Below are 27,836 nucleotides of genomic sequence, written 5' to 3'. Positions count from 1 at the left end.
GGCATGAGCACTTCCCTCTTTCTACTGCTAATACCTCTCCCTATACAACCAAGCATTCTGCTAGCATTTCCTGCTGCTCTATTACATTGTCTGCCTACCTTTAAGTCATCAGAAATAATCACCCCTAAATCCCTTTCCTCAGATGTTGAGGTTAGGACTCTATCAAATATTCTGCACTCTGCCCTCCTTTGGCGGAGGTACCCAGTCGGGGTGCCAGGTGATCCGTTACATGTAATAATAATAGATTTTTTTTTCTATTCTTTTAGGGCTGCCTTGGGGGGAGTTGGTGTATCTCCGGACATTGAGTGTATCTCTGGGATGCTGTAACTGGGACTGGCTGCAGCTTACAAGGCCACAGCATCCAACTGCTCCTCATGCTCAAAAATCATGGCACAATGCTCAGGATTCAGCCTGACTTAATACCCTTCAGCTGCCAACATGCTGTATATTGGACAGGCTGCTGCTGGTAATCTGTGCTATGTGCGAATGTCAGAGAATGTATAGTTTGTGTGTGTATGGATCAGCGTGTCAGTGTGCAATGTATTCGTGTATGGTTCATTGTTCAGTGTGTTTGTGTAGGGGTCCACTTTAGACAAGCAGATTAAAAAAAAAATCCATACCCTTGTTTGTTTCTATAAAGCGGTTTGTGTGGGTGAGGCAGTGTGTGTATTTATGTGTTTCTTTATTAGCGAGTGTGTGATTGTATGTAATAGGAAGTGTGTGTAAATATGAGACAGTTTGTATGTGTTGGTGTATGTTTGCATTTGGCTGTTTCTGTGTGTATTCCAGGCAGTTTGTGTGCACTTTCTGTGTGTGTGTGTATGTATTTAGCAGTGTACTTGTGTGTATGTATTAGATGGCGTGTGTTTATATGTATAAGGCAGTTTGTTTGTGGGTTTGTGTATGTATAAGGCAGTTTGCTAAGAGAGAGGAATACTCCACACACAGAGTGTCCACACACTGAAGTGCTTTATATCTCTGGTGTTTGTCATTTTCTTGACAGTTTATAAACGGGCTGATTTCAATAGAAATTTTTTATTTGACTTTTTTATTTGGGGGCAAAAACACCTTTCAGTCTACCACACAGCTAGGAAGGTTATTTTCCATTTACTTTAGCTGCACAGAGCTAACAGAAGAGGCAGACGTGTTCTATGAGCATGCTCCTGCCTTACCCCTTTCTCAATGAGCTAAACTAGGGAAACATGGGAAACATAGGAAAGCTGTGATGAAGTGTGCATGCACACAATTGTGGCTCCAATACAGAGGCTTCTCAATGAGAAGCCTCTGATTTGAGAGCTTGCAGAAAAAAAAAAACACATTTTCTTTGTGAGTATATCTACTAAATTGTTAAAAGAAATCAATGGAATGTTTTCTTTTGTCGTTCGTGAATAAACTTGTGACACGATGAAACTATCTCATGAGAGGGTGCCGAATGGATATTAGCCTAAAGCGGCAAAATTCTTGCACCGGCCCTGGATCTAAGAGTATCATAATTTCACACGGTGTAGTTGCTGCCTTAGTGACTTCCTCAGTCACACTCATCTGTTTATCTAATCTATACCTGTTAGATTGAGAGTTCCTGCCGTTCTTGTATTCAGATGATGAATGTTTTCCACATGGTCTATTCCAAAGTTCTTGTTTTCTAAAATCAAAATCCATTTAGTCATGATTGGACTGCCATTTCAGCTATTCCAATTTCGAGTTATATTCGCACTCAAAACTATATGGTAAATAAACTCCTGGTCTAAGCAGGGAACAGTATTTTTCTTTTAACATCAAAGAGAACAAACATTTATTGAGTAAAGGGTTGCTTCCACCTTTATTACAACTTCTGCTTTCAGAGGTTGTCATTGTTTAAAGGGACACTGTAGGCACCCAGACCACTTCAGTTCATCGAAGTAGTCTGGGTGCTGTGTCCCTATTGCACTTAGTGCTGCAATGTAAAACATTTCAGTTCCAGAGAAACTGCAATGCTTACATTCCAGCTCTACGTCTGCCCTCTGTGGCTGTCTAACAAAAAGCCACTAGAGGGCTTAAGGAATCCAAACAGATCTTTGGTCCGTTATCTGATACTGGACGTCCTCACGCTCTGCATGAGTACCTTCAGCATAAGATTTTCCCCATAGGAAAGCATTGAATAATGCTTTCCTACGGGGAGGCCTAATGCGTGCGCAGCAATTGCCGCGCATGCACATTAGGTCTCCTCTGCCGACGTCGCAGAAAGGGGGGGGGGGCGAGGGAGGGACCTATTAACCCTATAGTGCCAGGAAAATGGCTTTGTTTTCCTAGCACTATAAGATCCCTTTAAGAAATCTTTCTGTGCAGTGTTCAGCTGGAAACCCTGCCTATAGAGAGAAATAAGTAAATTTTTGACAGGATGTAGTTACACATCCAGACTGACTAATTCTGTGGAAATACAGTCATCATAAGCAGGAGGTGCTATGAGTGTGCCAGAAAAGAGAACAGATACATCATGTGCGTGCACAGTTTAGCATCCACTAGTCCAACAAGGCTTCTCTATGAGAAACATTTGAATGGACCACGGACAGGGAAATGATTTTAAACTACAGAATAAGAACCAACCATACACGGGTGCAAGGAATCTGATTCCATCTAAACCAGTATATATTCAGGAAATTCTAAAAATAAATTCCACTACTGCCTTTTGAAAGTAGCTCCCCTTTATTCGGGTTCTCAAACTGTAAAACAGCAACGTTTCGACTGCTGCAATGGCCTTTAGCAAGCTTTTTAAAGAGCATTGCAGCAGTTGAAATGGTGCCGTTCACATTTTGGGCACATGAATAAAAGGACAATACTTTCAAAAGGAAGTGATGACTTCATGTGAAGTAGAGGAAACTATTAGGGAGAACTTAACCCAGCACTGGATTCAAGGTCATTTTTAACATTATTTTCAGGTTTTCAACAAAATAGAAAAGGGTTGGTAAGTGCTAAGTGTCCATTTTTATTTGTTAACAAATTTTTATAAGTAAAATCACTAAAGTTCAGAAAACCCTCTAAACACTGATCAACATGTTTGAGACACTTTGACAGTTCAGGATGATGTGATGTTTAGCTACACTACCCCCACCCCTGAATCAACACCACTCTCTCTGGGTGGGATTACTCTATAATTCTTTCAATGGGTTGCAGCTCTGTTTAGTCCTTCCCTTATCGTTTGCTGGTAACTGTCAGCATTTCCAGTACCCAGTAACCTTTAAACCATTTTATTAGAATTATCCTGTATGCACCCAGATGTGACATGTCATATCCTACATCCAAGAAGCAGAATAAAAGCTGAACTTGGAGACTTGTTGGAGGGTGGAGATTGGACCTGACTGTGAGACTGATTCATAGACTCCTATTTGTAGAATAGCTGCTCCAGCTGCAGACACGCATTGAAGCTGCTGCTATTAGGGTGAGTTCCTATTTCTTATAATCTTCAGGGTATTGTGTCTCAGCTAGCAAGGCCAACAGAGTTATTTACTAAAGTGAGAATTGTTGGGAATTCAATGTGAATGTTACACTTTGCTGTTGTCACAATCTAGTCTAGTCTACAAACCTTACCTTGGCATGGATTACCCTTTGGCAGTTCCATTCACCCTTGCAGTTATTAAATGGGTGAGTTATTCTATTTTGGAACAGAAACTTTGAAAAGTCCAGATTGCATCGGCATAGAATATCCAGTCCTCAGGGGGTTAATGTAACGTTTGTGGACTTTACAGGATTCTAAGAATGATTTCCTTACTTTCCTGCATGGGGCCCAAAGAATAACAGAAATAGGCTTTTCTTTTTGTGGTGGTTTTTTATTTTTATTTTATTTTGTTCAATGTCAAAATAGCAGAGACAAAGGTTACATAGTTTGCAAAAAAAAACCAAAAAAAAAACCCTCTTAAATCAGTGATTCCTTTAAAATATGTTAAATCCTAACCATTCCTACATTAGTAAACCCAACACACGATTTTGCTTATTACCTCTTATCCTGCTAAAAAGAGCTGCAACTAGATATTCTGGGTAGGTCAAAAGCAAAAGAATTTAGTAAAGATATGTGTTTAGAATTTGATAATTAACTCTTTCACATCAATTTGCCTTAAATGTCATGCTACAAAGGTATTCTGTTAACACCTTGTCATGAAGAGGTTAATAAGTCATGTATCACTGCAATACTTTATATGTTCTTTAGAACTTTTGTTGTTACAATAATAGCATTTAATGACCTATAACATCTCAGACGTGAGACACAACTATATTTTTATAAACCTTGGTCTTTCAGAGGTTAATGATGTCCTTCTCCACAGTATACATGATCATCACATGTACTTGGTGAATGTATAATGTAGATGATTGACATTCACATATGTAAATAAAAACATGTAAATCCATGGAGTTCAGTAGCAGAGTTCAGATTTGATGTAAATCGCAACACTGTCCTCTTTTTGTAACATTTTACACATAATATGGGATAAAAAAAGTTTAAATAAACTGAACTCTTTTGCATTCTACGTTTATTTTTCGTTTTCTTTCTGTCTTTGGAGCTCAACTCTTAATGTAGCACACAGACACATATGACAGTTAAAATATATTTGTTGTATGCTTGGTTACACCACTCTGACTGATGAGCTGTTTCTAAATGTTATATGGCAGACGTTAAATTTTTTTATTTTTTTACCATAGTAAATGTGAACAGTTGAGCAAGGAAAATTCCAAACTACATAAAAAGCATCTCTGTTACTTTTTTTTAAAAATGTATAGTGCTGCATTGTGTCCCCCTCGGCAGACCAGGTAATTTTTTCAAGTAAAGTAATACGTATACATACGTTTATACATAAAGAATAGTTTACTTATGTAGAAAGCACAGGGTTGACAAAAGGTGGAGTTTTAGTTAAAGGGCCACTGTAGTCACCAAAACAACTTTAGCTTAATGATGCAGTGTCTAGCTCATGCCTCTGAAGTTTCACTTCTCAATTCACTGCTGTTTAGGAGGCAAATCACTTTTGTTTTGGTTTATGCAGCCCTAGCCACACCTCTACTGGCTGTGACTGACACAGCCTGCATGGAAACAAAATAGTTTAATTTTTAATCAGATGTAACTTATTGATTTTATCTCCTTCTCTTTAATTTGAACTTTAATTACATACAATATGCTACTGTAAGGTCTAGCAAGCTGTTAACAGAGCAGGAGATAAGACATTTTAAGTTAAATATAATTTGCAGTAAAGGACGTGTAAACATTGGATGACTCTTTACAGGAAGTGTTTAGGAAGGCTGTACAAGTCACATGCAGGGAGGTGTGCCTAAGGCTGCATAAACAAAGTGATTTGACTCCTAAATGGCAGAGAATTGAGCAATGAGACCACCGTGCATGATCTGTAACACAAAACTGTTTCATTAAGCTAATGTTGTTTTGGTGACTATAGTGCCCTATTATGCTCCACATCATTGTCAGCTTTTGTCATTGGTTGTTACTGAATTACTTACCTCCTTTGAGACCTGACTCTTGCAGGATCCAGATGACAATTGCTACACACCACACCTGACCAGTGAACTGAGCATGCCCGTAATATGGCATGCACCCCCTACTGAGGACAGAGGAGGAGACTTCTGGGGAGCCCCATGGGGGAATTTGCAAGATGGTGGTGCATTGCATGAAGCTGATGGAACCGGCAGCTTATAAAATAAAAATGTATGTGGTACAAAATACAAGTGTTGGGCAGCTTAGGAGACCGCAAGAGAGGGTGTGGTCAGCAAGGGAAGATACTGACAGAGCCGCTTTAATTATTCTATATTAGGTTTCTACTCTGTAACTTTCTTGCCAGTACTAAATGTCCTATGATCCAGTATTTGGATGGGAATTTGCTAGCTAAGGATCATGGGAGTTTTCTTGACACTAATCTAGAGTGCCATGAAATATACGATTCCAAAAAAACATTCAACCAGACATGGTGGAAGCACTAGAAAGGGTTCTTGCATTTTATAGCTCTCCAGTTCTCAGCATGCTGGCTTCCAGACATTGAGGAACTACAATTCCCATGATTCTCAGCTAATTTAGAATCATATAATTTGTTTTGCTACAGTTTGCAATGGCTACCCATAACACGCGTACCTCTGAGTTATGTTTCATAACTTAATATATTATGAACATTATGATGAACCTTCGGTATCACCTATGCATACTTCCCAGCATTTCAAATGGACACTTTAATTTTTTTTTGGCCAGGGGTGAGGTTAGCCTGAGAAATTTTAGGTGACTTACTAATAACAATTTATAAAATATAATTCAGAACAAGAACAATGTATCGTATTTACACAGCCTGGTTTCTAAATACATTTATTAGTATGAAGAAACTTTAAAGAACCATTAGTATTATTGCTGAGGAGCTCTGCTATACACTCAGGCACACCAACAATATAAAGCTCCTAGAAAAGATAAGTATAGAAAAGAGGGACAGAGGGATTTGTGCCCAATATAGGGACTGCCCCTCCTAAATAGGGACACTTGGGAGGTATACCAAAGGCATCTCTTTTAATGATAACTTATTTGCCTCACCTACATGTGGTGAAGATGCAAGCTGTGCTGGAATCCATTAGAAAAACTCTTCCTGCCGTGAGCTAACTGATTGGCATGCATGATAGCATGACTGCAGCTATTGTTTCCTGTAGGAGGCAGGGGAAGGGTAAAAGAAAATGTTTAGCTTATTACTTCCACATCAGTTCGGCTGTTGCCTATAGGGATTACTTTCACACCAACAGCATTCATATCAACATGCAAGCACACCCAACAGAAATGACCTTTTGGAAGTATGTATCAAAGAAAATGTAAAATAGTTTTCATATTACTAGGAGAAATTACTGCTGAAAATAACTATGAAGGTTATTCACTAAAGTGAGAATTAAAAGTGAATTACAAATTCAAGGGAAAAATAGCCGACCTGGCCACACTCTCTATGTCAGCTATGCTTCTGGTTCGGCTACTTTGGCCCTAATTTGAAATTCACTTAGCATTAACTTTGAATTCCCAAATTAGTGAACGCTACAAATGTAGAGACCTGGGCAAAGTTTACATTGTAACATTTCACTGAGATGCCTTGAGGGGAACTGAATTGCCATATTTGCTGATAGGTGATTTAAGTAGCCTTGTAAAATCTAAAACGGTATTTGTGTGTGTGTTTGTGCTGTTCCTTAATACGTATATTGTATGCATTATGGTCTGTAAAGCAGCACCAGTGCTGAGAAATGCATGTTTCGGGTGTGCTCCCAATTCCCTCTTTTTACATAACATGCATTCACTGCAAGTTGACTTGCCAGTAATTTGGATGGGCCCGACCCCTTTCAAGGCAGGTCCGCTCCATTTACCTTCTCCCACTGGTGTGCCGCTTCCCCAGACTCCGATGTTGTGGTACATAAAAAGACTGTATAACCCCTTCAGGACGGGTGACGGACGAGGTCCGTCATCCAGGGAATACCCTTAACGACGGGTGACGGACCTCGTCCGTCACGCGGTAAAATTAACCCCAGATCGCCGCAATCGCGGCGATCGTGGGGTTAATGGTGCTCCCGGTCTGCCTCTGTATTAGAGGCAGACCGGGAGCACCGGATCGGGCTGCCCCAGTACATGTGCACGCTCTGACAGCATGTCAAAGCGAGCACATGTGCTGTGTATACTTACCTTCCGCCTCCCTGCACTTCCGGGTTCACTGTGAAGTGCAGGGAGACGGATCAATGCTGATCCTGCCCCCTAGTGTATAAAAAAAAAAGTTAATTTAATATCCCACCCCCCTTTACCCATTTTAATAAAAAATTAACCCCTTCCCTGCCAATTGATCACTGACTACAGTGATCAATTGGCAGGGATTACATTTTAATATGATCTGATTTTTTTTTTTAACCCCTGAGGGTTAATTCTCATTTTTTTTTAACCCTCAGGGGTTAAATTTATTTTATTAATTAATTTAAATATTTTAAAATTATAAATTTAGCTAGCTGGGGAGGGTGGAAGTTAGTGGGGAATTGGGGGATTTAGTGTTAGGCTAACTAGGGGTTAAGCTTTAAAAAGTTAAAAAATTAAGTTAAAAAAAGTTTTAATAACGTTTAAGTAAAAATAAAAAAAAATAAACCCTTTACCCAGTCCAAATAAAAATTAACCCCTTCCCTGCCAGTCGATCACTGCCTACAGTGATCAAAATACAGATCACAGTATTATACTGTGATCTAATTTTTTTTTAACCCCTGACAATTAACTTTTATTTATTTTTTAACCCTCAGGGGTTAAATGTATTTAATTAACTAATTTAAATATTGTATAATTAAATATTTTGCTAGCTGGGGTGGGTGGGAGTTATGGGAAAATGGGGAATTTACTGTTAGTGCTGCTTACTGCTAGTTAGGGGTTAACGGTAAAAAAAAAAGCTTAGAAAAATGTTAAATCTGTAAAAAAAAGTTTTATGAAAGTTAAAGAAACTTTAAAAAAATTAATAAGCATAACAAAAGTTTAAAAAATAGTTTTAAAAAGTAAAAAAAGTTTTAAAAAGTTAAAAAATACATTTAATAACGCTCATTACCACTACACCTGGTACAAGCTAGCGGAAAAATGATCCCACGCTAAGGTTCAAAATATGCCTTTTGAAATACCCTGGGATGTCTTCTTTAAGAAATGGTATGGCTCTATGGGGTATTTGGATTATATAGCCTGGTAAAATACTCTAAAATGGGACATGGGCACAGCGTAAAAATTTAAAGTTTGAAAAAAAAATGGAATGGCTGTGTCCCAAATGTGCCCCTCCGATGTCCACATATACCTGGCAAAGGTACATACGTGGGTATTTTTGTACTCAGCCGACATAGCTGAGCAACATATAAAGTATTATACAGTCGTAGTACACATAAAGTTTGCAAAATATACTGTGCAAACTCACTTTGTGTGTCAAAAAGGCAGAAAAAACGCTTATTACCACTACACCTGGTACAAGCTAGCGGAAAAATGATCCCACGCTAAGGTTCAAAATATGCCTTTTGAAATACCCTGGGATGTCTTCTTTAAGAAATGGTATGCCTTTGTGGGGTAGTTTGAATTATATAGCCTGGTAAAATACTCTAAAATGGGACATGGGCACAGCGTAAAAATTTAAAGTTTGAAAAAAACTGTAATGACTATGTCCCAAATGTGCCCCTCTGATGTCCACATATACCTGGCAAAGGTACATACGGGGGTATTTTTGTACTCAGCTGACATAGCTGAGCAACATATGAAGCATTATACAGTCGTAGCACACATAAGGTTTGCAAAATATACTGTGCAAACTCACTTTGTGTGTCAAAAAGGCAGAAAAAACGCTTATTACCACTACACCTGGTACAAGCTAGCGGAAAAATTATCCCACGCTAAGGTTCAAAATATGCCTTTTGAAATACCCTGGGGTGTCTACTTTAAGAAATGGTAGGCCTTTGTGGGGTAGTTTGAATTTAAAACCTGCGAAGATGCTTGGAAATTGCACATAGGCCCAGCGTCAAAATCCAAAGTTCTGTAAAAACTGATATGGCTTGGTCTCCAATATGGCACTGTAGCTTCACAAAATAGTGCCAAAGACATTCATTGGGGATGTCTTTTTACTCAGAAGACTTAGCTGAGCATAATTTGGAGGTTTTGAACTTAGTGGCACATATGAAATATACAAAATGCCCAGCAAAAATGTAATCCGTATGTAAAAAATGCCCCAAATATTTTTTTACCACATACTTTGGCATATATTGGTGAAAAAATGGGGACATGCTAAGGCACAATATGCACCTTATGATATACCCTGGAGTGTCTACTTTTACAAATGGTAGGCCTTTGTGGTTTTTTTTGTGGTTTTTTTTGAACAGTCAAACTGTTATAATACCCCAAATGGAAGCATAGGCTCATTAAATCCGTCTCTCAAAATTCTACTGTGAATACTGAAAAGGACAGGTCTCCTGTATGGCACTGTAGCTTCACGAAATAGTGCCATAGACATACAATGGGGGTGTCCTTTTACTCAGAAGACTTAGCTGAGCATAATTTGGGGGGTTTGAACTTAGTGGCACATATGAAATATACAAAATGCCCAGCAAAAATGCAATCCGTATGTAAAAAATGCACAAAATTATTTTTTACCACATACTTTGGCATGTAATGGTAAAAAAATGGGGGCATGTTAAGGCACAATATGCACCTTATGAGATACCCTGGAGTGTCTACTTTTACAAATGGTAGGCCTTTGTGGGTTTTATTTGAACAGTCAAACTGTTATAATACCCCAAATGGAAGCATAGGCTCATTAAATCCGTCTCTCAAAATTCTACTGTGAATACTGACAAGGACAGGTCTCCTATATGGCACTGTGGCTTCACAAAATAGTGCCAAAGACATACAATGGGGGTACCGTTGTACTCAGCAGAAGTAACTGAACACATAATAAAACTTTGTACAGGAATAGCACACACCATCTTTACAAAATACACATGAGAAGTTCTTTGTTATAAGTTTGTGTGCGAAAACCCCCGAAAAACACAATTTTACTCCAATATTTAGCAGAGATTGGCGGTAAAATGGCTACGTAGAAAGTGTCAAAACAACCTTAGGTAAATAGCCTGTGGTGTCTACTTTATATAAATATATACTTTTGTGTGGCAATTTTGTTTTCTTTTATGGCTATTAAGCTTACAAGAGAAACATACCAAATTCTAAAATCGCTCCACATTAAAAGTTTATTTTACTCCTTGTGCTTTGTGACCTGTAACTACCAAAAAAAACTTAAAATCCCAGACACATTATATATTCTGTAAATCAGAACAACTAAATGAATTTATTTTTAATTACTTTCCTTAACCTGCACTAATTGTGCACACGTTATTATTGCAAAAACTGTTAAATAAAATCAAAATTTTTCATTTTTTTTTTGCATTTTTCTGTATTTTTTAATAATAAATAAGCATTTATGTAAATATATGTTACATCAAATTAAAGCCCTTTCTGTCCTTTAAAAAACGGTATATAATATGCGTTGGTGCAATAAATTAGTCAAATGCAAATTGCAGTTGAACGCAAACAGCAAAAAAAATGCAAAAAATGCTTGTGTCATTGAGTGAAAGACAAGCTTCTGAAGCTCTGTCCTTAAGGGGTTAAACCTTTTTTCTACAGACCCTGTGTTTACATTTGAATGGTTTCATGTTCTATTCATTGCACACACAAAAAAACAAAAAAAAAAACATTCTCCAGTTTGTTCTCAACTCACCTATCTTTCCCTAAACTCCACACTAGTTTTTGTATGGTAAAAGAACAAATTTCTTCACAAGTGCTTTAGTTATTTTACTTAGCCCAAAGGGAATGTAGGCAATGTCACACAGGGCTAGATCAATAGCAGGTTACTTGGCTGCACAGATTGCTCTGTGTGAAACTGCAGCGGGCAAGTTAGGTTTAGCAGCAGTTGGTCAGATAACAGAACAAACTGACTCAAAGTGGCTGCTCAATTAAATAAAATAAAGTAAAAATCAATATACAGCATTTAAAATAAAAATCATTACATTTGATGACAGATGTCCTTTAAATTATTACTGTTAATATTGACTTTAAAAAGCTGAGCTTAGATTTGTTTTCTTTAAAAAATATGTTAGACGTAACCATGTGGATGAAAGGAGCTCCACTCAGCTAAGCCCATATGGAAGGACCTAGTTCAGTGACAAGAGTTTGTGGCAGCAGGGGAGGTGGCAGCAGACAGAGGCGTTCACAGGGCGAGGGGCTATAAGATCTAGATCCCCGAGCCTTGTGCAGTAAAGTCTTTTACTTGAGCCAGTGTTTTTATTAGCCCTGGATCTCACCACGGACCATGTTCACAATTTGAGTGGGAAGTGCCTTTAAGCAAGCCGCACAAAGGGTTAACGTTGCTGTGTGCAGCATCTGCTGAGAGTCACAACTTGACCTCTGAAGTTCATCAGACAGGAGGGAGGCAGATCAGAGGAGAGGTGACTGCAGGCAGGACTGAACTTCAAAGAGCCAGAAGACAGCCTGAAGCTATGCATGTAAGTGGTAGAGGAGCCTGGTTTATTTTATATCAGACTAGAAATGTGCATCCTCTGGTTCATGGTGAAGCAGGTGGAGTGGAGGAGGGAAGGATCTTTAAGAGGGCAACCCCACAAAAAAAAAAAAATATATTTCCTAAAGAAATAGTTTGGACTACTTTGTCTTAAGCATTTTTAGTATACCTAACAAAACGTGACAAAAGGCGGAGTTACTGACATAAAGTTTTGCCATTTCGCCGAACTGTCACTAGTGAAAGTTGAGAGGAAAACGGCATTGTCTAGGAAGGTTCTCGTGGTCTCGTGGGATCCTCCAAAGACATAGCTGTTGAACACTTGTGCACGTTCCAATGCTTTCCTATAGGGATTTTACTGCCACTGGATGTTCTCATGCAGAGTGTGAGGATGTCCAGCGTCAATTAGGCGACCAAAAGTCGTCTCGCACGCACTGCCCCAGGAAGCACCTCTAGAAGCCATATAAGGTATGGCCAGTGAAGTTATCACTAGGCTGTAATGTAAACACTGCCTTTTCTCTGAAAAGACAGTGTTTACAGCAAAAAGCCTGACGGTAATGATTTTACTCACCAGAACAAATTCAATAACATGTAGTTGTTCTGGTGACTATAGTGTCCCTTTAACCCCTTAAGGACACATGACATGTGTGACATGTCATGATTCCCTTTTATTCCAGAAGTTTGGTCCTTAAGGGGTTAAATAAATAAATAAATATTAGTTGTTGTCTGTTTTTTTTCCCTTACTTTTCTGTTTTGTATTTATATTTGTTGACAGTATTACAAAATGTTACCAAAACAGCTGAGTAGGAAGAAAAATACCCAATGTGTCTATTTCGATGTTGAATTTGCAAGATTATTGTTAACTCCTCAAAACTCAACACACATTTAAATAATACATGTGATGCAGATATGTGGAATTTTGAGAATTTATTTAATTTGTTCCTTATTTGAATACGATTTCTCTTTTTTATCCTGGATACAGAGCTTAAAGGGTTTCTCCACGCACCATGGCCGTTTATTTTTCTTTTATTTTTTTATCTTTTTTTTTTTATGTTTTCTGTGCACATTATTTTTGTACATTTGTTTATCATTTTTTTCTAGACATTAGTTAGCACATTTTCTACTTGTTTTCTTTTTATGTTTACACTTTCATACCTCTCAAGTGTCCATATGTATGAGTGACATTCCCTATTTTGAGCTCAAATCCCTACACCCCTCTTTTCCTTCCTAATGTCCCTCTTTTCTAGGAGTTTCATATTGTTGGTGTGTCTGAGTGTATAACGGAGCTCCACAGCAATAATACTCACAGTAATGTGTCTGTAAACTTCAATAACTGTATTTAGAAATCAGTCTGTGTAAATAAGATGCATTGTTGTCCAACTTACATTTTACTTGCATAAATTGTTTTCCTGATCAATCATGGCAGCATTTACTCATGGGTTAGCTCCTCCCCTTACAGCAGAAAAAACAGGAAATAGAACTCTGAAACTGGTATAAATAGATCCTCCCCCTTCCCATCAGGCAGTCTTTTTTCCTGTCCTTCACATAAGTTTGGAAGGAGTCTGCTTATGCAGGCCTAGATTTTGCTTTTATGCTCACCAGGCAATATTTTTGTAGCCCTGCCAGGGTTCAGCATCCTATCCCTGAAGACCCAGCAACGCACTATTGTGAAAGTGGCTAGCCTGGGTACCCCCTTTGGTGACCGGGGGTCGGACCCAACCTCTCCCTCAGGGGAGGAAAATGGTCCAGTGCATGCCAGGGTTCAGCCTCTTATCCCTGAAGACCCAGCAACAGGCCAGCCTGGGTACCCCCTCAGGGGCCGAATGCCTATTTGGCTCTATATTTATTCGGGATATTTCAGACATTTGAATGCCAGGGGCTTGCTGAACTTGCAGCCTCTGGGATAAATGATCTTGTCTGAACAGATTTTATGATAATATCCTATTGATTACTTGTTTGGCTTTTTTAAAGTCTTCTAAGGTTTATGCAGCTCAATAATGGTTTTATAGCTATTAGCTATTTTTGAACTCTGTCCCTCCCTCGATATATATACTGCTTGGGTATTCCCCATGAGTAAATGCTGCCATGATTGATCAGGAATAAGGAAAATTTTTCATACTTACCGTAATTTTCTTTTCCTGATCATTATTCATGACAGCATTACGTTCCCACCCATATACTATAGGAGTTGTGAAGCTAGTTGTGAAGCTAGTTACAAAGATGGAAATGGGGAGGATCTATTTATACCAGTTTCAGAGTTATATTTCCTGTCCTTTCTGCTGTGAGGGGAGGAGATAACCCATGAGTAAATGCTGCCATGAATAATGATCAGGAAAAGAAAATTATGGTAAGTATGAAACAATTTTCCTTAAAGGACCACTCTAGGCACCCAGACCACTTCAGTTTAATGAAGTGGTCTGGGTGCCAGGTCCCTCTAGGATTAACCCTTTTTTTTTATAAACATAGCAGTTTCAGAGAAACTGCTATGTTTATAATAGGGTTAATCCAGCCTCCAAATTCCTCTAGTGGCTGTCTCACTGACAGCCGCTAGAGGCGCTTGCGTGATTCTCACTGTGAAAATCACAGTGAGTGCACGCAAGCGCCCATAGAAAGCATTGATGTGCCTTTGCATGTAATCAATGTTTCAGTCCAACTACCTTGACATATTAAGAAAAGCTTGGTAATGGGACTGAAACTGTAAGAAAAAGTTTATTTTGAAGTCCGTTGGGTGCGCTCTTCACTTTAAATATGTTATTGTGCTGGAGTATGCACCTAGCAACAAGACTGGGCCAATATCTGCTCATTACACATGGTACATATTAATGACATTTCTCTGTGTATTATGCATATATAAATGTACATTAATATGTGTAAATATATTAGGCATAATTCTATATATATATATCTAATACACACATTAATATACATGTCTTAAACCAGTGGCGGATCCAGAGCCTGATCCCGGGAGGGGCACTTGCAGATTATTTAAATAAATATTCCATGCACAATAACCACTACTCCTCTGTGTAGTGGTTATGGTGCCAGGCGTGCCAGGACACCCTCCCAGAGTAAGTAGTCAAACCGTTTAAGAACAGTTTGACAACTTACCTGCTTTCCTATGAGACCGGCTGAATGCGCGCGCAGCTCTTGCCGCGCATGCGCATTCAGCCGAAAGGGAGGATCGGAGGCGGAGAGGAGGAGGAGAGCTCCCCGCCCGGCGCTGGAATAAAGTTTTACCCTTTACTCTCCATCCAGCCCGGCGGGAGGGGGTCCCTGAGGGTGGGGGCACACTCAGGGCACTATAGTGCCAGGAAAACGAGTATGTTTTCCTGGCACTATAGTGGTCATTTAATTAGTAAGTAACCTACATTTTCTCAATGCAGCTCCACCCCTGGTCACACCCCAAACCACATCCCTAAAGACATACCCCTAAAACTAAGGTGTTCCTCTTTGTCCATTTGAAATGTTGGGATGTATGCACTTCAAGGGTAGACAGCCACTGAATTACTGAATTAAAAAAGAGCATCAGTAAATGTCTGACACCAGCACCTGAGCATGCCACTATCAGACTAGACCTAGCCACATGTGTCCTAAACACACCAACGGTTACTATTGCCCTATAGTATGTTGGGCTAAGGTAACATCCCCAGGACGTATTTGAAAACCAGAGTAATCTGAATGTACCTTTCCTGGTTAAATACTTTGTTATTGTTATTATTATTATATATTGAGAGATGCAGTACTGTAATTTCTCCATAGTTTTCTGTATTAGTATTTACTACAAGTGTCAGTAATTAAATGTAAATTGCAGTGCTTCAACATTTATTAGAGCTGACCACATGTATTGATGTGGTTAGTGATTAAAATCCCGCCCCCTAAGATTTAGATAAAATGTTGATAAAATGATAGCACCTATGATGATGACAGATACTTTTTTATCGCATTCCCAGAATAATATGTATTATCTGGCAAGCTATGTAGGACGCAGACAAAATGTGTCCTTGGGGACTTCCCTACAACACTACGGGATATTGTGTTCAGAACAATACAGTATTTAGTCACTTACAAGAGGAAACTATTGAATGTCTGAAAAGAGATAAGACAATTATTTGTATTTTTAAAAAAAAGGATCATGTGAAGGTTTAAAGCATGTGGGACTGAAAATTAATGTGTAATTAGCAGTAAATTTAGAATCTCTCCTTATCAGCTGTCACATTCCTTGTTCCTATACAAACTAAGGAAATGAATACTATAATATTTGAGAAGTGTCTCTTACAAATTAATATTTATTTTTTCTTCTTTTCCTTCCTACGATAACCTGGAGTGAACCTCCAGTTATTTCAATGGTGTGATTTTATAACGAAATGGCACTGGTCCATCTGTGAGTGAATGTCTGGCTTCCCTTTGTCAGTAGGAATTGGCTTGTAAGTAATATCGGCCTTTGAATAGGGACACTCTTTTACTGCATGGGATGCAAAGCATGATTTTCATAGGCATGGAAAACAGAGTGTTTTAGACTGTACAGGGTCTGGCTCTCAGGTCCTGTGTGTTTATTTTCTTGAGGAAACACACAGAGAATTTTAAGTGGTTTTAAATTAAATGAATAGGTGTAAGCTACAACTGTTGTAAGACAGACTCTGCTGCTGATTCTAAAGAAGAGAAACACAGGCAGCACTACAGGATATAGAAGGGGAATTTATTTGTGGGTTCACCACCTCACCAAAATGAGTGCGATGTTTTGGCTCCTAAGCTGCTGATACTGTCCAACAAGGCAGAAATAATGGAAAAGAATCATCAAAGCATAAAATAAAAAAGTTTTTGCAAAATTCAGTACTTGGTGTATTTGACCAAACTTCTGGAATAAAAGGGAATCATGACATGTCACACATGTCATGTGTCCTTAAGGGGTACACTGTATGCATCATAACCATTGGAACAGATTTAAGTGGTTATGGTGCATGGAGTGCGTAGATCTTTTTACCATTTAGCAGAAACTCTTGACCTCCAGCAGACTGCAGCCCCAACTCAAAATACTCTTGCCATGTGGATTTTGAGGACAGTTAGAGAGGGGTAGAAGAGAGAGGGAGGGAAAAAGTCTAGAGAGAGGGGAAGGAAAGAGAAGAGAAATAAGAAACAATAAAGTATCTAGATTGCTGGACTCATAATCTGTGTATGTAATCAGAAGTGTAACTAGAAACTACAGGGTCCTGTTGCAAAAAGCCTCTCCTCCCCCCGCCCCCTCTCCTCCCCCCCATGTGTTTCATTCCCCCCAAGCCCCTCTATGTATCTCATTCTCCCTTCTTGGCCCTCCATGTGTCTCATTCTCCTGTCAGCCACTCAATGTATCTCACTTCCCCCAGCGCCCCCTTGTGCCTCATTCTCTTCCCCAGTGCCACCATGTATCTCATCCCCAATTGCCCCTCCATGTGTCTCATTTACCCCCAGCTCCTCCATGTGTCTTATCCTGCCAGCCCCTCTTTGTGTCTCATTTCCCTCCAACTTCTCAATGTGTCTCATCCCCCCAGACACTTCATGTGTCTCATCCACCTCCATGCTCCTCCATGTGTCATCCCCTCAGCTCCTGCATGTGCCTCAATCTCCCCCAGTTCCTCTTTTCCTCATTCCCACCTTCAATACCCGCACACCTCCATGTAGCATGGCCATGCAGACCACGGTAACCAGTCTGACAGGAAGTGCTTGTTGCTCTCAGTGAGTGCTTCCTGTCAGACTGCGGTCTGCTCAGCCACACTACATGCGGCAACTGGCAGGAGGGGAGCACAATGCTTTGCGTTTCCCTTCTGAAAGTCACCTGGCAACAGTGCTCCCCAGGCTGGTGCTGCTGTGTACTGACCCTGAAGTTATGCTGGCCCACCGGTCCAGCCATGTGCATCAGCAGGGGTCAACAGGGCAGTCAAGCTGCCTGAAATGACGGGCCCAGTCACAGCTGCGACCCATGCGATCATGGCAGTCCGCACCAAAGTATGTAATGCAGTTACTAGAAGAGAAGGCCTGGGGACTAGGTGTGGCTGTGTGTGCCTTTAACATAGTCCTTGATTTAATATTGTTGGATAATTTTTTTTACGAAATGATTTGATACTTTTGGATAAACTTTCAAAATGATTTAATAATATGAAAAATATTTAAAAAATTTATATTTTGATAGTCTAACATACATCTTGTGTGTATATATATATGAGATATTTTCAATATTTAAAAAAATATATTTTAAAAGTTTATCCTAAAATAAAAAAATATTTAGAAAGCTTATCAAACAATATTAAATTGAGGCCAATAGAGTCCAACTCTTACAGAAGTACCTGTACAGTACGGCTTTTTCGTTGCAAACACAGATAATTATCTGTTTAACCTCTATACATAAGTTGTGAAGATTTCCAATGTTTGCGATACATATACATAACTCCAAACAAGCAGTGTAACCAGGGGCGGACTGACCGGTCGGGCACTTCGGACATGGTCCGAGGGCCCGGCCGGGAGGGGGGCCCGCCATCAGGGGGCCCGGCCGCCCCTTTAAATGCTGCAGCCGTCTGAGCGCCCTCTTAAGAGCGCTCAGGCGGCTGCAGCTTCTCACCTCCCCTCCCCTGTAGCGTGGCCGAGCTGCACTCCGGTCCGCGGTGCCGGCCAGAGTGATAGGAAGGTGCACACCGCGGACCGGAGTGCAGCTCGGCCACGCTACAGGTGTGGGGGGGGGCAAAAAGAAGAGGGGGAAGGGGGTCAGAAGAGGGGGAGGGGGGAGTGAGAAGAGTGGGAGGGGGTAAGAAGAGGGGGGAGTAAGAAGAGGGAGGAGTAAGAAGAGGTGGGAGTAAGAAGAGGGGTAGGGGGGAGTAAGAGGAGGGCAATTGCCCCCTCCCCTGTCCGCAGGCACCGTGCGGGCAGCCGGCAGGGGAGGGAGGAAGAGAGGACCCGGGAGCTCAGCCTGCAGCTCCTCTGGGTCCTTCTTGCACGAGCACAGATCGTTGCCGCGGTTACCACGGCAACGTTACGGCTCTGGCGAAAGTAAACTCTAGCCCTGGAGCTACGGGCTAGAGTTCACTCTCAACACTCTGACCACCAGGGATTCCTGGTGGTTGCAGTGGTGAGAGTGAACTCTAGCCCCATAAACACACTACCCCCACACACCATACACATTCACACACTGCCCCCCACACACACACACTGCCCCCACACACACCATACACATTTACACACATTGCCTCACACACACACACACATACACTGCCCACCCATACACACAGCCCCCCATACTAACATTGCCACACACATACACAGCCCCCTCATACACACATTGCCCCACACACCTTACACATTCACACACTACACCCCCTCACACACACTGCACCCCTTACACATTGCACCACTGCTCCTATACCCTACAACAGCCTCATATCCCAGCAGACCCCAGGTAAGTTGTCAAACTGTTCTTAAACGGTTTGACTACTTACTCTGGGAGGGGGGCCCGGCCCTCCTGGCACCATAATGACTACACAGAGCAGTAGTGGTTATTGTGCATGGATTATTTATTTAAATAATCTCCAAGTGCCCCAGTAGCCAGCAAGCCAGCCAGCCCACAGGCCGGCCAGCCAGCCAGCCCACAGGCTGGCCAGTAGCCAGCCAGCCAGCCCACAGGCCACCAGTTAGGCTTACAGCCAGCAAGCCCACAGCCTGCCAACCGCAGCCAGCAAACCACAGCCTGCCAGCCAGCAAGCCACAGCCAGCAAGCCAACAGCCTGCTAGCCGCAGCCAGCAAGCCCACAGCCTGCCGGCAGTAGCCAGCAAGCCCACAGCCTGCCAGCAAGCCCACAGCCTGCCAGCCGCAGCCAGTAAGCCCACAGCCTTCCAGCAAGCCCACAGACTGCCAGCCAACAACAGTAATTAAGGTAAGAGGAGCCAACTTGGCCTAGGTATCAGCGAGCTATGTTGTGTTGCTATATTGTGAATAGGAACCAGAGTGTTGGAGAGACCCCACTCCAGGCCCCATTAGACTCCATTGTAGTCTCTAATGGGACCTGGAGGAAATTCTTTCTAACACACTCTCTAAAGGACACTGAGATAGCCTCTGCTAGAATACTCCCCCCTCCATGGCCCATTAGCCCTCAATTGTAGTCTCTACTGGGGCCTGGAGGCGACTGTTTCCAGCAGGGACACTGAGATGGCCTCTGTTAGAAAGAACCCCTTCCAAGCCTATTAGACTCCATTGTAGTCTCTAATAGGGCCTGGAGGGGATTCTTTCTAACACACTCTCTAAAGGACACTGAGATAGCCTCTGCTAGAAAGACCCCCCTCCATGGCCCATTAGCCCTCAATTGTAGTCTCTACTGGGGCCTTGAAGGGATTATTGCACTTTTGTTCCTTGTGTCTAAAGATTGTGTAGGGTGTGGCTGGAGGCGGTGCATGGAGGCGGGACATGGGTGGCGCTTGCTGCGGAGTATGGGTGGGGCCTGTAAGGGGGCCCTTGATTTATTTTGCCCGGGGGCCCTGAGGGTTCTCAGTCCGCCCCTGAGTGTAACAATTTAATTGGAGTGTCTAGGTGTTCTCAAAGGCAGGATCTTGAAAGACCACCATCCATGGTTTGGGGGTTAAACTCCATCTATTATCTGCATCGAGTATATCCATAAGGTGTCCATTTTGGTTTTAATGTGGTATCTATCCATCACGTGCATATAGTTACCTTCTTGACCACAGCCTCTAAAAATGATCAAATGATTCTTATGAATTAACATGCCTGTCTGTGTTGCTGTCTCTGGTGTGATTGATCACCTTAATTTTTATTACAATATATTTTTAACCCTATGATTCAGTTTTACTACGAAAATCGTTTTGTCAAATATGTTAATGGCATTCTCATCCATTTTATTGCAATATCCCACATTCTAACAATTAAAGCTGATGCATAGTTGTTAAAACTGCTTCTTATCTTTGTGTAACAGGTTATCTTTATGCCATTATAAATCACGTCTGCATTGTAGCACAAATAGAAGGTCAGGTATCTCTCCCAGGCTCCTTACATCCTTTTCATAAACACATCAATATACAACCTCCGTTCTGTACAAGGGATTCACTGTTCAGGCCTTTGAATAAAACTCTTTGACTTGAAGGGGGGATGTGCTTTTCCTGCATATTTGTTCTGTTGGCACTGAACGTTTCTGAAATTAGTGGGAATAGTACCATGTTAAAAACAACAATCCCAGTTTACTCTCCGATTCTCTAGAAGTTCCAATGATGAGTCATCACAGTCTGTAACCCTACTTTAGCTGAATCTTACAAACAGGGCTGGACTGGGAATAAACAGCAGCTCTGGAAAAAAATGACTGTATTTTTCTGTGTATAAGACGCCTCCATGTATAAGACGACCCCTATGTTTTGAAAAAATTAAGAAATCAACATATTTAACATCAAATAGAACAACTGATATTTCTGAGGTTACTTCTGAGGAGAACAAAACACTTATGATTCTCAAGCCTCCCCTCTTGAGAAGTTAATGGTTCCATAGTGCATAATAGCAGACTACAGCTCGCACAATACAGCAGGTGGTGTGAGGGCATGCTGGGACATCACAGTAGTATTCCCTCTACTCCCTGATCCCCATTTCCTCCCCCATAACTATAAAGCAGAAAGCAAGACATATCTGAGGTGGAGCAAACATTAATATGGCTGCTCCTTTTATAGTGTGGCATGCTTCATTGGTGGTAAGTGCTGATGTCTACTGCAGCTTCCACGCATATAGGGCTACCTCTTCATCCTTGCCACAGCATTCTGAAATGGATCGACGGGAGGGAGGCCAGACATGTGTGTGGGATGTGCCACACTGAAATGCGGCAGGCGCCATCTTAACTTAGGCCCCGCGTACAAGTGTAAGAATATCTTGTTTCTTTTGAAGTCCTGTGAGTGTGGGATTCACCTTGGCCGAGATCATCAAACTTGATGATCTCAGCCAATCCAATGCTTTCCAAACGTGCCTGAGTTAGGTCCAGATTTAAACTGGTCCAAACGCCACTGGATGGCCAAAATTTGGTCCGAATTCCTTTCAGGCCCAGATTTAAAAAAACAGATTTAGGTCCAGATTTAACAAAAAGGTTTTTTTGTTTTGTTTTATATATATATACACCTCTATATATTAATCCTCTTTTGGATTACTCACTTACTCTACAGGTATACAACATTTTATTAGGAATACTCATATGATAGGCTAAGATTGTTTGTGCGTCTCAGAAAACAAAAAATAATGTGCATATACTCATGCCACTGTTTAACCTGTATACAATGTGTACGCTGTTGTGGCATTTGATCCTGCAATGTACTTACCTGCACGACAAAAAAAATAAAAATAAAAAATAGGGAACACATGGGATGGGCGGCTGCATTGTAACAAGGCTGAGTGATACAAAAATTGGATACAAATGCTGAAAGATAAGTCCTGCGCTCACTCCCATTACTGAGCGGCAGCAATGACTACAGGACACATCAGCCCCAATATATAGTAAAAACCAAAGAAAAACAAGTTACCTGCGCTCTCTCCTTAATCCCTATGTATTTTTAAACAAATGAAGTTTTTTTTTTAGTTACCTCCAATGGCCATGAGAGGATAAGACCACCTGCCAACGTCAAGGCAGACCCCCCCAGGTGGGTCTTAACTCTAACCATGCACCTTGCTTCCTTGACCTTCTGGCAAAGATCTCTAATGAGACAAAAAGGGGTATTTTTTTTATATTTTTAATATACACCCCTATATATTAACCCTTAACAGGGAACATTGCTAGTTAGTCAGGTGTGCCTTTGTATTGTTTCCATGTGTTCCCTATTAAGGGTTAATATATATGGGTGTATATAAAAAAAAACATTTTACCCCTTTTTGTCTCATTAGAGATCTTTGCCAGAAGCTCAAAGAAGCCATGTGAATGGTTAGAGTTAGGACCCACCTGAGGGGGCGGGGGGGGGGGGGGGAGGAATCTGCCTTGACATTGGCAGGTGGGCTTATCCTCTCATGGCCATTGGAGGTAACTAAAAAAACTAAATTTGTTTAAAAATACATAGGGATTAAGGAGAGCGTGCAGGTAACTTGTTTTTCTTTGTTTTTTGCTAGAGGGCTGTCCAGGAAGAGCACAGTAAGTAAAGTGCTCCCTGCCTCCCTAACCATCCGTGTGGCTGAACACCGGTATTTTAAGGGAATGTGGGAGCGGCTGACGCTGGACACACATGCCCTTCGGTTTGGTTCTAAATGCATAGTCAGGAAAAAAGGGGGACAAAACATTTTTTTAGATACATAAATGAGAAAAGAAAAGTAAAACAAGGATTAGTTAGATTAAAAACAAAAGAAGGAAGGTATGTAGAAGAGGATACAGGTCTGGCTGACTGCCTCAATGAATATTTTTGTTCAGTATTTACAGATGAAAATTAAGGAAAGGGGCCCCAGTTAGGAAAACTGACAAATTAGTCATTTGTTACATGTGAGTTTACAGAGGAAGAGGTTTTCTTTCAATTGTCAAAAATAAAGACAAATAAGTCAATGGGACCTGATGGAATACACCGAAAGTTATTAACAGAGCTTAGTGGTGTACTAACAAAACCATTAACAGATTTATTTAACCAATCATTGTTAAAGGACCACTATAGGCACCCAGACCACTTCAGCTCAATGGTTCATCTAGGGTTAACCCTGCCTGCTGTAAACATAGCAGTTTCAGAGAAACTGCTATGTTTACATATGGGTTAATCCAACCTCTAGTGGCTGTCTCATTGACAGCTGCTAGAGGCGCTTCTGTGCTTCTTACTGTGATTTTCACAGTGAGAAGATGCCAGCGTCCATAGGAAAGCATTGAGAATGCTTTCCTATGGACTGGCTAAATGCGCGCGCGGCTCTTGCCACGCATGCGCATTCAACCGATGACGGCCAAAGGAGGAGAGTCCCCAGTGCCGAGGGAGCCCGGCACTAGAGAAAGGTGAGTGTTTAACCCCCTTCCTCTCCATTCAGCCCGGCAGGAGTGGGACCCTGAGGGTGGGGGCACCCTCCGGGCACTATAGCGCCAGGAAAATGAGTTTGTTTTCCTGGCATTATAGTGGTCCTTTAACAGGAGTAGTCCCAGAAGATTGTAAGTTAGTGAATGTTGTGCCTTTTCACAGGAAAGGTAGTAGGGAGGAGTCTGGCAACTATAGGCCAGTAAGCCTTACTTCAGTAGTTGGGAAAGTAATGAAAACCATGTTAAAGGATAGGATTTCTGAACATCTAAAATCACATGGAATTCAAGATCAGAGACAACATGGGTTTACTTCAGGAAGATCATGCCAAACTAATCTTAATGATTTTTTTGATTGGGTAACTTAAATAATAGATCAGGGTGGTGTAGTAGACATTGCTTACCTAGATTACAGTAAGGCTTTTGACACTGTTGCACATAGAAGGCTTATCAATAAACTGCAATATTTAAGTTTGGATTCCAATATTGTTGAATGGGTAAGGCAGTGGCTGAGTGACAGACAACAGAGGGTTGTAGTCAATGGAGTATATTCGAAGCATGGACTTGTCACCAGTGGGGTACCTCAGGGATCTGTACTTGGACCCATTCTCTTTAATAAATTTATTAGCGATATTGCAGAAGGTCTTGATGGTAAGGTATGTCTTTTTACTGATGATACTAAGATATGTAACAGGGTTAATGTTCCAGGAGGATAAGCCAAATGGCAAATGATTTAGGTAAACTAGAAAATGGTCAGAGTTTCTGACATTTAATGTGAATAAGTGTAAGATAATGCATCTTGGACGTAAAAAAACAAGGGCAGAGTACAGCATATTTGAGTCCTAACCTCAACATCTGAGGAAAGGGATTTAGAGTCATTATTTCAGATGACGTAAAGGTAGGCAGACACTGTAATAGTGCAGCATGAAATGCTAGCAGAATGCTTGGTTGTATTGGGAGAGGTATTAGCAGTAGAAAGAGGGAAGTGCTCATGCCCTTGTACAGAACACTGGTGAGACCACACTTGGAGTATTGTATGCAGTACTGGAGACTGTAACTCCAGAAGGATATTGATATTTTAGAGAGAGTTCAGAGAAGGGCTACTAAACTGGTTCATGGATTGCAGGATAAAACGTACCAGGAAAGGTTAAAGGATCTTAACATGTATAGCTTGGAGAAAAGACAAGACAGGGGGGATATGATAGAAACATTTAAATACATAAAGGGAATCAACACAGTAAAGGAGGAGACTATATTTAAAAGAAGAAAAACTACTGAAGCAAGAGGACATAGTCTTAAATTAGAGGGGCAAAGGTTTAAAAATAATATCAGGAAGTATTACTTTACTGAGAGGGTAGTGGATACATGGAATAGCCTTCCAGCTGAAGTGGTAGAGGTTAACACAGCAAAGGAGTTTAAGCATGCGTGGGATAGGCATAAGGCTATCCTAACTATAAGATAAGGTCAGGGACTAATGAAAGTATTTAGAAAATTGGGCAGACTAGATGGGCCGAATGGTTCTTATCTGCGGTAACATTCTATGTTTCATAGGCCACTGAGTGGCACCCAGTGCGGTCCACTACCCTTCCTTAGTACGCCACTAGCAATAATTACCTGCTCAGGGTTAAGGGACCTGGGACACTGCACCCAGTCCACTTAAATGAGCTGAAGCAGTCTAAGTGCCGATAGTGTCCCTTTAAGAAAAAAATTACCTTTTTTCTTAGTTTCTGTTTATTAGTAGATAAGTCCCTAATGTGGTATCTTCAATATGGCAATTCCACATACAAAATTTGGATCTACCAAACAGTTGAAAGGTCAAAATGCATTTTCTTAATTTTGCTGTTTTAGTTGTGTAGTGGAAAAGTCCCTAATTAGCTAGTCTTATGAAAATGAATGGATCCAAACAATGTTTTTGGATGTGAAGAAATTCGGGCGGTTATGAATTCTTCAGAAATTCTATTCAGGACATGCTGCATGCTGTTTGTCTCAGACTAGCAAGCTGTCTGCTGACATCATCAAAAGTTATTGCCTGAGCCAATCACAATGCTTCCCCATAGGATTGGTTGAGACTGTCAAGGAGGCAGATCAAGGGCGGAGCCAGCACAATGCAAACACAGCCCTGGCCAATCAGCATCTTCTCATAGAGCTTAATTGAATCAGGATGAATGTCTATGATGAAAGTTCAATGTCTGCATGCAGAGGGAGGAGATACTGAATGTTTGGATGCAGCCATTGAACTTTCAGCCATCTGAGGAGTGGCCAGTGAAGTTGTCACTAGGCTGTAATATAAACACTGCATTTTCTCTGAAAAGACAGTGTTTACAGCAAAAAGCCTGAAGATAATGATTCTAGTAACCAGAATAAATTCAATAAGCTGTAGTTGTTCTGGTGACTACAGTGTCCCTTTAATGGGGAGGTGAGAAACTATTAGGACTAAGGGAAATGTAACATTATGTAATATTAAGTTTTGTTCCTAAATGTCCAACTGGAGAGGAAAATAATGCTGAATTGCCAAAACCGGAGTTCACGCTGAGACCTTGTGGTCATTGCGTTGGTATACTATTCTGCATTGCCACATGAAAGCTCAATATTGTTCATTTTAATTATTTAGTCCTAGTGTATGACCTGTGATTGCTAAACGTTTATCAACCTATAGGTCATGTAGGTTCTTCTCCGACTGTACATTTATCCAGATTACTCCAGCCATTGTTAGAGCACCAAGTCCCTTTGTGTCTCTCGCATGATGTTGACGGCCTGCAAGAGACTTTGTTTATTCCAATGTGCTCTGCTTTCCTTTAAATATCCTTCCTGCCAGAGATTTGTTTTTAAATTCTACCACAGAACTCACTTCCTCAATTCCTATTGCTGCATATTTCTGTACAGTATTAACTGATCCCTGCTTGATAGCGGTAATGAATATGCTTAGATTCTTGCAATTTGCTGCTTAAATATGGGCTATAAATCGTGGGGATAAGTAGGTGTCCACTTCCACCTACATTACCCGCAATGCACCTTCTTCCTAGGTCTGAGCATGCTTGGGCCCCCTAAGGCACATCCAGTGCTTGCATCTTCTGAAGTCCAGATGATTACATTATAGTGGTGTTCAAAAATATAGAGAGGACTCCAATTCACAGCTTAGGGACTGTGATCCACAAAAGCATTGGCAGTCCTTAATTTGCCCATAGTGTTCTTGTATTTTCTAAAACAAATTGTGGAAGCTCTTTTTTAAGGCTATGTAGACTAGAGCCAAAGCTTTCCTTATCATCCTTGCAATGATGATTTTGAATGCATATTGCCTTTCCTTTACCTCCCCCCAAAAATATAAACAGATGGTCTAATTCATGGAAGAACTGGGTCTGGACCAGCTAGGAAGTAAACATAATTTATCATCTAGCTAAATGGAAGCAACATTTTATTTATTTAATTCTCAATTAATAATTTGGATAAAAGGATGAATATTTTTTTAGTTAAACTGGCTATTGAATTGATGCATTTTAGAAGTGAGATGTGCCACTTCCTCACCAGAATTGAAAACAATATATGGTTCTTTACTTTTTCCTAAAAAAAAAAGAAGAAAAAAAAAATTCTCAACGCATCAATGGCATATCCTGTAAGAGTTCAAAAGGTGTTCAGCAGTAGACTGATAAGACAAAGTAGTTGCTACTGAATAAGGATATCCCAAATTGTTTGTTTGATTTCACAGATGGCTGACCTTAATCTCCTGATGATGAGACTATTTGCATCTCTTCCAAGTCAAGATATTATTATGATGGTACTTATTTAACATGGTGGAATTTATCTTCTGAAACGTAAACTATCCAGC

At 40.8% G+C, this 27,836-nt stretch overlaps 1 protein-coding gene across 6 annotated transcripts in view; it reads left to right on the top strand.

Annotated features, from left to right (window-relative positions):
- Positions 1 to 2,794: 2,794 nt before the first annotated feature.
- The window catches only part of CMKLR2 (chemerin chemokine-like receptor 2), a 56,573-nt gene continuing 31,531 nt past the window's right edge, over positions 2,795 to 27,836 (top strand). For 5 of the 6 annotated variants that reach the window (XM_063430079.1, XM_063430083.1, XM_063430086.1 and 2 more), the window contains exons 1-2: positions 2,795 to 2,892; positions 3,232 to 3,415. The gene's annotated coding sequence lies outside the window, so the exon portion shown is untranslated. Of the gene's footprint in view, positions 2,893 to 3,179; positions 3,416 to 27,836 lie in introns of those variants that run through there. The other variant, XM_063430081.1, reaches the window with a different exon arrangement.

This window comes from Pelobates fuscus, chromosome 8 (genome assembly GCF_036172605.1).
Source record: "Pelobates fuscus isolate aPelFus1 chromosome 8, aPelFus1.pri, whole genome shotgun sequence".
Lineage (NCBI taxonomy): Eukaryota > Metazoa > Chordata > Amphibia > Anura > Pelobatidae > Pelobates > Pelobates fuscus.
The sequence above is the reverse complement of the archived record's forward strand: the minus strand, read 5'-3'. Positions and strand labels throughout refer to the sequence as shown.